This window comes from Gasterosteus aculeatus, chromosome 3, assembly GCF_964276395.1.
Source record: "Gasterosteus aculeatus chromosome 3, fGasAcu3.hap1.1, whole genome shotgun sequence".
Taxonomy (NCBI): domain Eukaryota; kingdom Metazoa; phylum Chordata; class Actinopteri; order Perciformes; family Gasterosteidae; genus Gasterosteus; species Gasterosteus aculeatus.
The window spans coordinates 6704833-6715273 of record NC_135690.1 but is presented as its reverse complement, the minus strand read 5'-3'; the positions used below and the strand labels follow the sequence as shown (position 1 = coordinate 6715273).

At 42.2% G+C, this 10441-nt stretch overlaps 1 protein-coding gene and 2 non-coding genes across 6 annotated transcripts in view; 2 read left to right on the top strand and 1 right to left on the bottom strand.

Annotated features, from left to right (window-relative positions):
• The window catches only part of gad3 (glutamate decarboxylase 3), a 28003-nt gene that overhangs the window by 2104 nt on the left and 15458 nt on the right, over positions 1-10441 (top strand). The window contains exons 3-4 of one of the 4 annotated variants that reach the window (XM_078098825.1): positions 349-442; positions 9144-9230. The gene's annotated coding sequence lies outside the window, so the exon portion shown is untranslated. Of the gene's footprint in view, positions 1-348; positions 443-2012; positions 2500-9143; positions 9231-9557; positions 9616-10441 lie in introns of those variants that run through there. The other 3 variants (XM_078098826.1, XM_078098824.1, XM_040171524.2) reach the window with 3 other exon arrangements.
• LOC120816692 (U5 spliceosomal RNA) lies at positions 4032-4145 on the top strand. Its single transcript, XR_005711877.2, has one exon. It is a non-coding gene; the product is annotated as a U5 spliceosomal RNA (small nuclear RNA).
• On the bottom strand, positions 5072-5185 carry LOC120816680 (U5 spliceosomal RNA). Its single transcript, XR_005711866.2, has one exon. It is a non-coding gene; the product is annotated as a U5 spliceosomal RNA (small nuclear RNA).

Sequence of the window (10441 nt, the reverse complement as noted above, 5' to 3'; positions counted from 1 at the left end):
TGTAAATGCATTTAGTCAGCTGAAGATTACTTCCTGGAATGGAAATATCTACTTTCCTTTGCTAAAGGAGGGTCCAGTGCTTCCTATGCTAAAGGAGCCAAGTATGGAAGCATTTAAGCTCCTTTCCTTAGCATTAGGTCAGGGGTCCTCAACGTTTTTCAGGCCAAGGACCAGCTTGAGAGCTGCTGTGGGACTGAAAGATAACGTCTTCTCCATCAATTTATCCGTTTGCTACAATATGTTGGATTCAACATATTCATTTAAAGACAATAAATACAATTCTGGTTGAAAAAAAAAAGAAGAAAAAAAAAAGATTATCAACCAAAAATTTCGCGACCCCCCCTGCAGTTCCTCCGCGGACCCCCCATTGAAGGCCTCTGCATTAGAGAATTCAACAGCTGTTATCATGGCGGCCACGTACACTTCACTTCATTTCACTCAGGTAGGAAAAAGGATTATTCCAATCCAGCCTGTGTTCATCCGCGCTGCGCTCTGTGTTTGTGGTGTTTTTTTCACATGTGTTGTAAATGTGTGTTTAATATTGTATGCTATCATTCATTCTTTTAACGCCTGCCTGTGAAACATTTGCCATGCTCGTTTTGATGTGTTGTGTAAATGTGCTTCGTTAGGATCCATCACACAAGATGTTTTCTGTAGATTGAGAGACAATATAAGACCCAAAAATTGAAATGAATGAGCCTACATTCCACACACGCCTAATGTTTGTCTCCGTGGTCCTCAAACATCAAGAAATTGAAAATCGATGTGATAGTCCTCGAACAGTTCAATGCACAAACATCACTACAGATTTAAGCAATAAGTAATTGTCCAGAGGGCTGTTGCATGGAACCAGGATAAGAGATTAAGCCGGGATATTCAAGTTGTCCTGGATGACTTTAGCTTTGACTTGAATTCAGCCAAGTAACCATGATGATTTATTCTGTGCAGCTACGCCGGGCTAACTTGTCACTAGTGCTGTCCCCAGTTTGATTTTAAACTCTACTATTGCAGTTGTTTAGATCAGTGGTCCACGTTCTTTTTGTTTTCCTGTTTTCATGTACACGTGTAGCACGTATGAAGAGGGCATTTTCTGCAGGTGGAACAGAGTCAGTAGGTGTCCCACCCTGAATCCCTTCCATCACAGCCCTTCCTTAAAACAAGGGACAATTCCTCAGCTGGGATGAAGCGCCCCCCAGTGCCAGACAAATGAGGCTTCTTCTTAACTGCTTAAATCAGTTCAGATCAAATATGTGTCTTGTAAGTCATCTCTACACCATTTGCCAACTTACCAGCCTGCAAAATCTTTTTTATTTTATCTTTACCCGTTTCCAGGATCTTTTTTGTCCAGTCTTGTTTGTTCTCTGTGAACATTAATTGTCATTATTAATTTTCAATCATTATTTAGAATTTGACACATCTTATAGAGATTTGTGCATATGGTTGTAAAACATATTATCACATTGTGAATAAGGTTTTGAAATGAGTCTTTAGGGTAAATTTCCAGAGGAACATTAATTCCCTCTGCTCACTTTTAAGGCAAAGTAGGCTAAATAATAATGCATTTTATTTATACAGTGCTTTACATGGTAGGCTACTCAAAGACACTTTACAGTAAAAACAGCACACGTAGCACATAAACACAGATACAGCAATTAAACCAACACATAAAACAATCATATTAAAAGCATTTGAAGCAGTCTACACCTTTCCTAGTAAGTGGATATATTTCCTCAGCTGGGGTGAAGCCCTATATTTTTTATAGCAAATTGTAAATTGCTTATTTGATGAAATTGGACTTTCTTGTTTTTTGCTCTTCTGAGTTTGTGTCCTTATGGTTGAATGCACTTATTGTATGTAGCTTTGGATAAAAGCGTCAGCTGAATGACATGTAATGTAATGTAATATTTTAAAATATTACGCATTCAGCCGGTCGGCGATTGTCTGCCAGGCTTTTTCTCTGTTTAATGACAGTTTTTCCTTTCTTGCATATTATATGCTTCACCTCCTCATAGGTTTTCATAATTAGTTGCTGCTCAGCGGGTGAGAAATATGCTGCACGCCACGTCTTCCCCATTTCTGCATCAGTAAATCTGTGATGGATACCGTGGTCTACTTAAGAAAGCCGTGAGCGCACACTTATCCCAGCTGTGCACACCTGGATTGACTTGGCTCCTCCTTCTCATCCCGGCTCTGCAAACGTGCAACCCGATCAAGTCAAGCTGCGCTTTTTCACTCATCCTGGATTTCCTTATTCTACTTTTGTGCAATACCTGCGCCTGGGCCTGTCTCCCCACCTGCACCTAGAGCGCCCCCTGCCGGTTAGCCTCCGCCTGGTCGCGCTGGATGGCTGCCAGCTCGCCCAACATCTGGCTCAGCGCCATGATCGGTTGGGCCGGTATCCCCGGCCGGTGATCGTCGTCCGTCACGTCCTCCCCTAAACCCTCGCTGGGTGCCACTGTAACGGGTGTGGATCTTAGGGTTCCCGAATGACCACAGCAGGTTTGTTCAGCACACGTTACTTTTATTTTACGTTGCCGTCAACACATTTGCATTTCCACACTCTCGGCGTCCAGCTCTCCCGTCTGGTGACTCTCCTGCCGTCAATCGCTCTTACTGTGTGTTTTTAAAACATGGAGACAACCACAATGATTCATTTCTTGCAGCTGAGGCCAATTGTCTCCACCTGGCACCGTTCCCTGAGCCCCTTTCTTTCCCCTCTGCAGCCGAGCCAAAACTACGCCCGCCACCACGCCGGGGTGGTGTTTTAAATTCACATAAGACACTAGAACAAACTGCTCTTACTGATAACGTTAACTCCGTTATCCCCCCCAACCCCATACAGCCCCTGACCCAGACTCTCACCTGAACCCCCCCCACCGGGTCCATGTACTGTTCTTTTGAACATCAATGTACCAACACACATTTATAACAAATACACAACGAGCAGCTCACGTTACCGGATGCCGCCGTGCTGTTAACGGCAGCTCGTCTGTATTTGACAGTATTTACATTTCATTTCTAATTTTTGGACGCCCTGCTTCATGGACTGTTCATAAGAAACATATAAAAGATCAACACCAAAGAGTTGTGATTAGCAATTCTCCCATTTGAGTTGATACAAATAGCAAATATTGATTACTATATGGGTGGTAACTTATTCTTTAATGTAGGTGGCACAAATCTTTGGCCTCTTACTAGAAAGGATCTTTTGATGCACAGTGCGGGTCTTCCTGAGGTGATAGAGAATAGACATGTTGTTTGAAGTCAGTATGTTGGCATCAATGTCACATATTAACACAAGGTTGGCATGCATGACTTTAAAATCTATATTTAGAGATTTTTAAAGCTCAGTAATATATGGTATGTTACATTGGAATAAAACGTAATGTTCTAAGAAGTTGAGGGTGCTTACAGTGCGAAATACGTTCAACTGGAAATAACACAAGAAGAAAGGTGGATTTGTCCTTTGCACTAAATACTGTTAATAACAAACGAAGCATCCAAAGCAACCAAAGCCCACGAGCTTCAGGGAACACAACATCTATTACGTTTTGAAACATGAAACGTTCTGCTGAGGCGGAACGGAGGGTGACTGCTCTCTTGATTACATTTCATCTTTGGATTTTTTCGTGTCCAGGCGCAAAGTTTATGCGCACATTGGGGACGTAGAGCTACTTGTACGGTGCAATTTAACGCTGCACATACCAGATTAGTTCAAACGTCACCCGGTTAAAAAGTTGTCCAAGAAACATGGAATGTTGAGCCGCGGAAAGCAGGTAAAGAAACGGGGGCGTGGCCGTCGGCCACCACGTTCCCATAATGCACAGCGCGTCCCTGCAGTTGCCGCATAAACTAAACCATCTCTTATATTTCACTCAGAAGTCGGTGCTGCGCGTACTGGACGTTACGAACGCGCGTCACTGACGTGCTGCGCTGTTTCACGTCATTCACGCGCGCGCTTCACGTGTGAAGCCCGACAGAAGGAGGCGTGACGGGGAAACGCTTCAGCTCCGCGCGGCCTGCTCGTCACTTCACTCGAGTTTCTCTTCAGATCGCATAAATCTTTCGCCTTTTACTAAAGATTTCCGTGGAGAGGAACACTGAGAGTAACATCCAATTTTTGACGCCCTGCTTCACTGCGGGGCTTCCTCGACTGTAGAGATGAAATATTAAACCACATAGAAAGAGTTCACCGCCAAAATAAAACCTAGTTTATGCTGCGTTTTCAGAGAGACGCAAGGACACGCAATGAATTGAAACGAGTGCGTCGACACGACTGTGCGGAAAGACGCACGCAGTGTAACAACAACGTTGTATTGAGTTAATACATACTGACAGTAAAGGCTGCTTCTGTGTCTGCGTCGACGCACTCGTTGGCACTTGGTTTGGATGAGTGGCTCTCAGCCACAAGTGGACACTTATCACCTGGATCAGCAGCACAGCGGATCAATTATCCCCACGCTTTAATGGTTGCTGACTAATGAACCTGGTTTTTAAATGAGTGAAATGTGACACATTCAGAACATGTGGTCGCTGCTCCGGAACCCAACGGCCACCACGCTCCCACAATGCACAGCGTGCACATACCAGATTAGTTCAAACGTCACTCGATTAAAAAGTTGTCCAAGAAACATGGAATGTTGAGCCACGGAAAGCAGGTAGAGAAGCGGGGGCGTGGCCGTCGGCCACCACTCGACCGGCAAACCGACGTTTGCGGAGATCTCCCTCCATGAATCAGAGGCCATCCGCGCGTCCTTATAGTCCGCCAATGACGGCTTGTATAAGCGGTCATATTTACGCATTTCTTCCGACAAAAACTCTTCAATTTGATTAATTCTATCGTAAAATCGTTGTTTTAATAATGGCGGTATTGTGCTATGAAAACGGAAATGTGAGACTCCGTAAAGGACGTAGTTAGCAGACCAATAGCAGCCTTGCGCTCTGAAGGAGGAAAAACGGGTCGACGCACGCAAGGGGTTCTTGCGTCTCTCTGCAGTAGCATAGACTAGGTTTTATTTTGGCGGTGAACTCTTTCTATGTGGTTTAATATTTCATCTCTACAGTCGAGGAAGCCCCGCAGTGAAGCAGGGCGTCAAAAATTGGATGTTACTCTCAGTGTTCCTCTCCACGGAAATCTTTAGTAAAAGGCGAAAGATTTATGCGATTTGAAGAGAAACTCGAGTGAAGTGACGAGCAGGCCGCGCGGAGCTGAAGCGTTTCCCCGTCACGCCTCCTTCTGTCAGGCTTCACACGTGAAGCGCGCGCGTGAATGACGTGAAACAGCGCAGGACGTCAGTGACGCGCGTTCGTAACGTCCAGTACGCGCAGCACCGACTTCTGAGTGAAATATAAGAGATGGTTTAGTTTATGCGGCAACTGCAGGGACGCGCTGTGCATTGTGGGAACGTGGTGGCCGACGGCCACGCCCCCGCTTCTCTACCTGCTTTCCGTGGCTCAACATTCCATGTTTCTTGGACAACTTTTTAATCGAGTGACGTTTGAACTAATCTGGTATGTGCACGCTGTGCATTGTGGGAGCGTGGTGGCCGTTGGGTTCCGGAGCAGCGACCACATGTTCTGAATGTGTCACATTTCACTCATTTAAAAACCAGGTTCATTAGTCAGCAACCATTAAAGCGTGGGGATAATTGATCCGCTGTGCTGCTGATCCAGGTGATAAGTGTCCACTTGTGGCTGAGAGCTACTCATCATTCTCTCCTCTCTTGTGTCATTTCCCTCTTTGCAAAAACTGCAGCGATTCACCTCAATGATGCATTGAATTCATCTGAATTAACATATTGACCTTTGGAATTGAAGAGCTTGTTTGTGTTGCGGTTAGATTTCTGCCCCTATGTTTTAATATCACGAGAAAAAAGTCTAAAGACTAAAATAAACTCGCACTATGAAGTTGATACCAATAGAAAACCCTTTTAATAAGGCGTAAATCAGTGTGTCTCATTGTCCATACAAATTTATAAACACATAAGAAAGAATAACTCAAAAACATAAAAAGACGATATGACAGTCGTGACAAAACGCGCTGAGAAAACTCATGAAGTACAAAGAAGTTTTGGTTACAAGTTTTTGAAAATGATGATAATCCCTATTACACTGTTAATATTCATAGTGATACTTGGAGACATGGACAACATGTGTGAAAGAAGGACATGAGTCCTGTGTTACACAGCTCATTATAGCTACTGCATTCACTTGTTGAGACAAACACAGAACGGCCCCAACCCGTCAGAACAAATCTCAAATGGAATAATGTTCTATACACACCAATAACACAACGTGGCATAACTTACTGAGCTGACAGTAAATGTGTTCGCTGGCTGTGAGTGAAGGGTGAGCCCTGAGACGCTGTCGGTTTGGGTGGTTGGTGTCTCCACCTGCAGATTCTGGCAGAAGTTTCAGCCCCATCGTGTTAAATTACTTTGCACGAGTAAGTTCTGCCACACACTAATTAATGTTAACCATTGAGAGAACATGAGTTTTTAAATAAATAAACAGCTCATTGTTTGAATGTGAACACTGTTGAGTTGAAACTAGACAAGAGTGAGTAAGTTGTTCACAAGCTTAAAGACAGGAATGCAAAGAAGTCAAGGGTTAAGAAATAATGTATCACTGAGGACAGCAGGGCAGGTGAGGACAATTGTGTGGGTGTACAGATCAATGGAGGCAGTTAGTTTTTATTTTTTAAGGATGACTGTACAGGAAAAACGACCATATAAAGAAAGGATGGAAGAATACAAGATGTTGGGGCAGTAATGAGACATTTTGGCACATTTAAAAACCGGTATTTCTGTGAGTTTATTTAGTTGAATTTGGTTTTACAGAAAGTCAAGTTTCCCTGTTCCTGTCTTTTTGTCAGGGATAGAAGTTACTGAGGCTTCACTTTGTAGCATTTTACAAGTACTTGTGTACATGAACCCGAATGCACAATAGAGTAAAGACAGAGTAAAGGTACATATTTAGGTGCGCTGAGTTCAAGCAGGGTTTCCCTCAAGCAAACAAATCCAGGAAACGACAGGCAGGGTTGAAACCGGCAGATCAGGAATATCGAGGTGACGGAATACAAGACCCGGCAGGAATCTAGTCTGAGTATAGCAGACCCAAACCGAGAGGCACTAGTGAGGGGACGGGCGTGGGAGGGATGAGCAATGTGAGTGCTGATAGGGAGTGAGCACATCTGAAATTACACAAGCGCTTTTTAAACAGGTAGCAAAAATGTTCTACGCGACACCAGGCGTTAAATCAAAAGTCAGGACATTTTTTCTTGCAGGAGAAGCAGAGTAGTATCACAGTTAGGCGTCGCGTTGCTGCTGATAGGTCGGCCTGTCCTATTAACGCACTGCAAAGCGACAAGAAAACCAGTTCTTCTTTGTTTTATATCGAAATGAGTGTCTTTTGTGAAACGTATATTTACGTCTTTCTTCTAAAACATGTTGAGATTTGTAAGGTTACTTTCTATTGATACATTTGTTTGTCTTTATTCATTAAACAAATGTATTCCATATTTCTCTCCAATTTATCCCAACTGGTCAGCAACATCTTTTACCATTGGGGTCAACTTGACCTCAGCTATTTAAACACCTAGAAAATTATGCTCAGAAATAACACACAAATATTACATCATCACATCCTTCTACTTGTAAAGCGATAAATGGCTTTTCTTTCTGCATCAAACATCATTCTATTTGATCTTCCAATATTTATGTATCAGTTTGTGTATCATGGTGTGTGTGTGTGTGTGTGTGTGTGTGTGTGTGTGTGTAGGTAAGTAAGTGTGCATGATCGTTGTCATCAAGATTATCATCTACGAAAGCATACACATCTCTGATTGTCCCAGAAATACACATCCGAATAAACAAGTATCTGAAGAGATGAGCAGCAAACTTTAAAGAAGCTTCAACGTGGTTTTTCTTCATCAGTCCTGCGTGGTGAGCGTGCGCACAGGCCATGGCGGCTAAGTGCATTCCTTATTGTTTTCTTTGAAACAATTGTACCTGCTAATTCCAGGTCTTTCTGAAACTCTCCTGAGTGGTCCTTGCCTCTTGGACAACTCTTCTCGTAATGGTTTTCACTCTGTCAGAAATGTTGCGAGGAGCACCTGGTCGTGGCTGGTTCATGACGAAATGATGTTCTTTCCACTTCTGGTTATGGCCTCAACAGTGCTCACTGGAACATGCAGAAGCTTGGAAATCCTTCTGTAACCAATGCCGTCAGTATGTTTTGCAGTGATACGGTTGCAAAGGTCTTGAGACAGCTTTTTGCCTTTACCCATCATGAGATGTTTGTTGTGGGACACTTGAGAGACACCTTTTTATAGGCCATCAGTTGTGACTGGACCAGCTGCATGACAAGGGGCAGGAATGCTTTCTTATTACTGATTGATTTCGTGTCTGGGCTTTCCATGCCGTTTTTTTACTTCCCTAGCTTCATGTGTTCAATACCTGTGACCATGCTGTCCATCACCTAACCTAAAAAACAAACAAATTCAACTAAATAAACTCACAGAAATACCGGCTTTTAAATGTGCCAAAGTGTCTCATTACTGGCCATGCTGCCCACTCACCACGGCACACCTGGCTGTCCAAAGTTTAAAGCATGTGATGACGATCTGAAAAATCTCTTGATCTTGAACAGACATCTTCTCATGCAACATCACAAATTAATAATTGAGTTTAACTTCTAAAAATTAAATGTTGGAAAGACCAAGCTACATCACCTCTGACGATAAAAACAGGATGAATAGGATGATCGGGCTGGCTCAGACTCAAATGCGGTCACGGTAATAAAGAAAAATAGTTAAAAACCACGGTTTAATTAGCAGATCAGGAGGCCTCAGTGTTCTACTGAAACCCTCACAAGTTCCCGTATCCCTTAATATCTTACTGATTTCATTAATGTACCTTATGCCATTTTTGGGTATTATTTTCGTTGTTAAGTCACGTCTTACGTCTATTGTGTGTATGAACGGTTTCTTGTGGGAAACAAGTTTCATCTCTGGGAATTAATAAGAGAAGATCTTCTAATGTAATTAGAATCTAAATCTGTGTGTTATAATTTCGCCATAAATGTTAACTTGATAAAATAAAGTCACATTTGAACTCAATGAGACTTATTTTTGTGTTTTTCAGTTTGCCGCCTAATGGTCAATTTGCATGGAGCTTTCAGGATGTCTCTCAGCTACGTGTGGACATACCCTGCAAGTTTGTTTCCTTAAGGTTTGTCGAGTTTTGTTTGAGCCACGGCCTTTTGATGCCATTTAAAAGTTCCTCGGTCAATATCCCCAAAAAATACACAAAAAAGCTTTTTTAACTTCAATATGTTTAAACCAATCTCAGGTGATGGGATTGACCTTTAAGAAATTGCATTAAGGCAGATTTGATTCAAATCCTTCAATACTCTTCAGTCTAAAGCTGAATGTTATTCTCCTCACTTTGCTTTTGTTATTTTCCTTGGATCACTTTTTGGTTCATATGGATGTGTTTCTATAATTGTCTGTACTTATTTTGTGCTCAATTTTCTTGACACAATGAAAAAAAGAAGACTGTTCCATGGTCTTTGCTTGAAATCCAAGCAGTACCGATAACTGGTTAGAATATCCAGGTTAGTCTACATTTCTCATTCCATTAAAAAACAACAAGTTGATGCCACAATGGATAGTTTTACGAGTGCAAATGCGATATATCTTGTTGTTCAATGTCAAATTTTTTTTTGTACACTATTAAAAACCCACCATTGAGCCACACCAGCACTGAGTGACATGGTCCTTCAATATCATGAACAGATCATTTTCTTGTATTGTAAATATATAGAATAATTATATTAGTCCCCTGACAAAAATAGAGTAGAATACAGTTAGTGTTGTGAACTCTAGAGATCCTTATCACTATACGTGTAAATTGTTTGAATGCTTTTGATACCAAAGAGACATAAAAGTCTGCTGTAGGAGAATTTTTGTGGACATATAATAATTTTTTTAATTGATATCGATCCCGCCTCGTTTCACTCTTGAATGAACACTTTTTGAGAGGCACGTCGGGAAGAGACTCTCTTGCATACTTCCAAAAGGTGTGAGAAACATTTCTATGAAAGAAATAGGTACACAAGTGACTGCTCTCACATCACTGATCACCAGATTTCAAAACCTGGCGTCCATCGAGAAGGAAAATAACCCAACCTTTTCTCTGTTGATGTGGAAGGATAACTGGAGGCTGTGCATGTTCAAGTGTTTTTCAATTCAAAGTGAATCCCTTTGACGTATCCACCAGCAGCTCCCACTATCAATCCGATTGTTGAGTGCAAAGAAGGAATTCACTTTGATCTAGTGAGACTTTAATTATACTGCTGGTTTAAGCGCTTCAACCCAGTAACATGAAATGTAACTTACTCTTCTCCATGTGAACGTCTGAGGTTTGGACTCCTGTGCTAA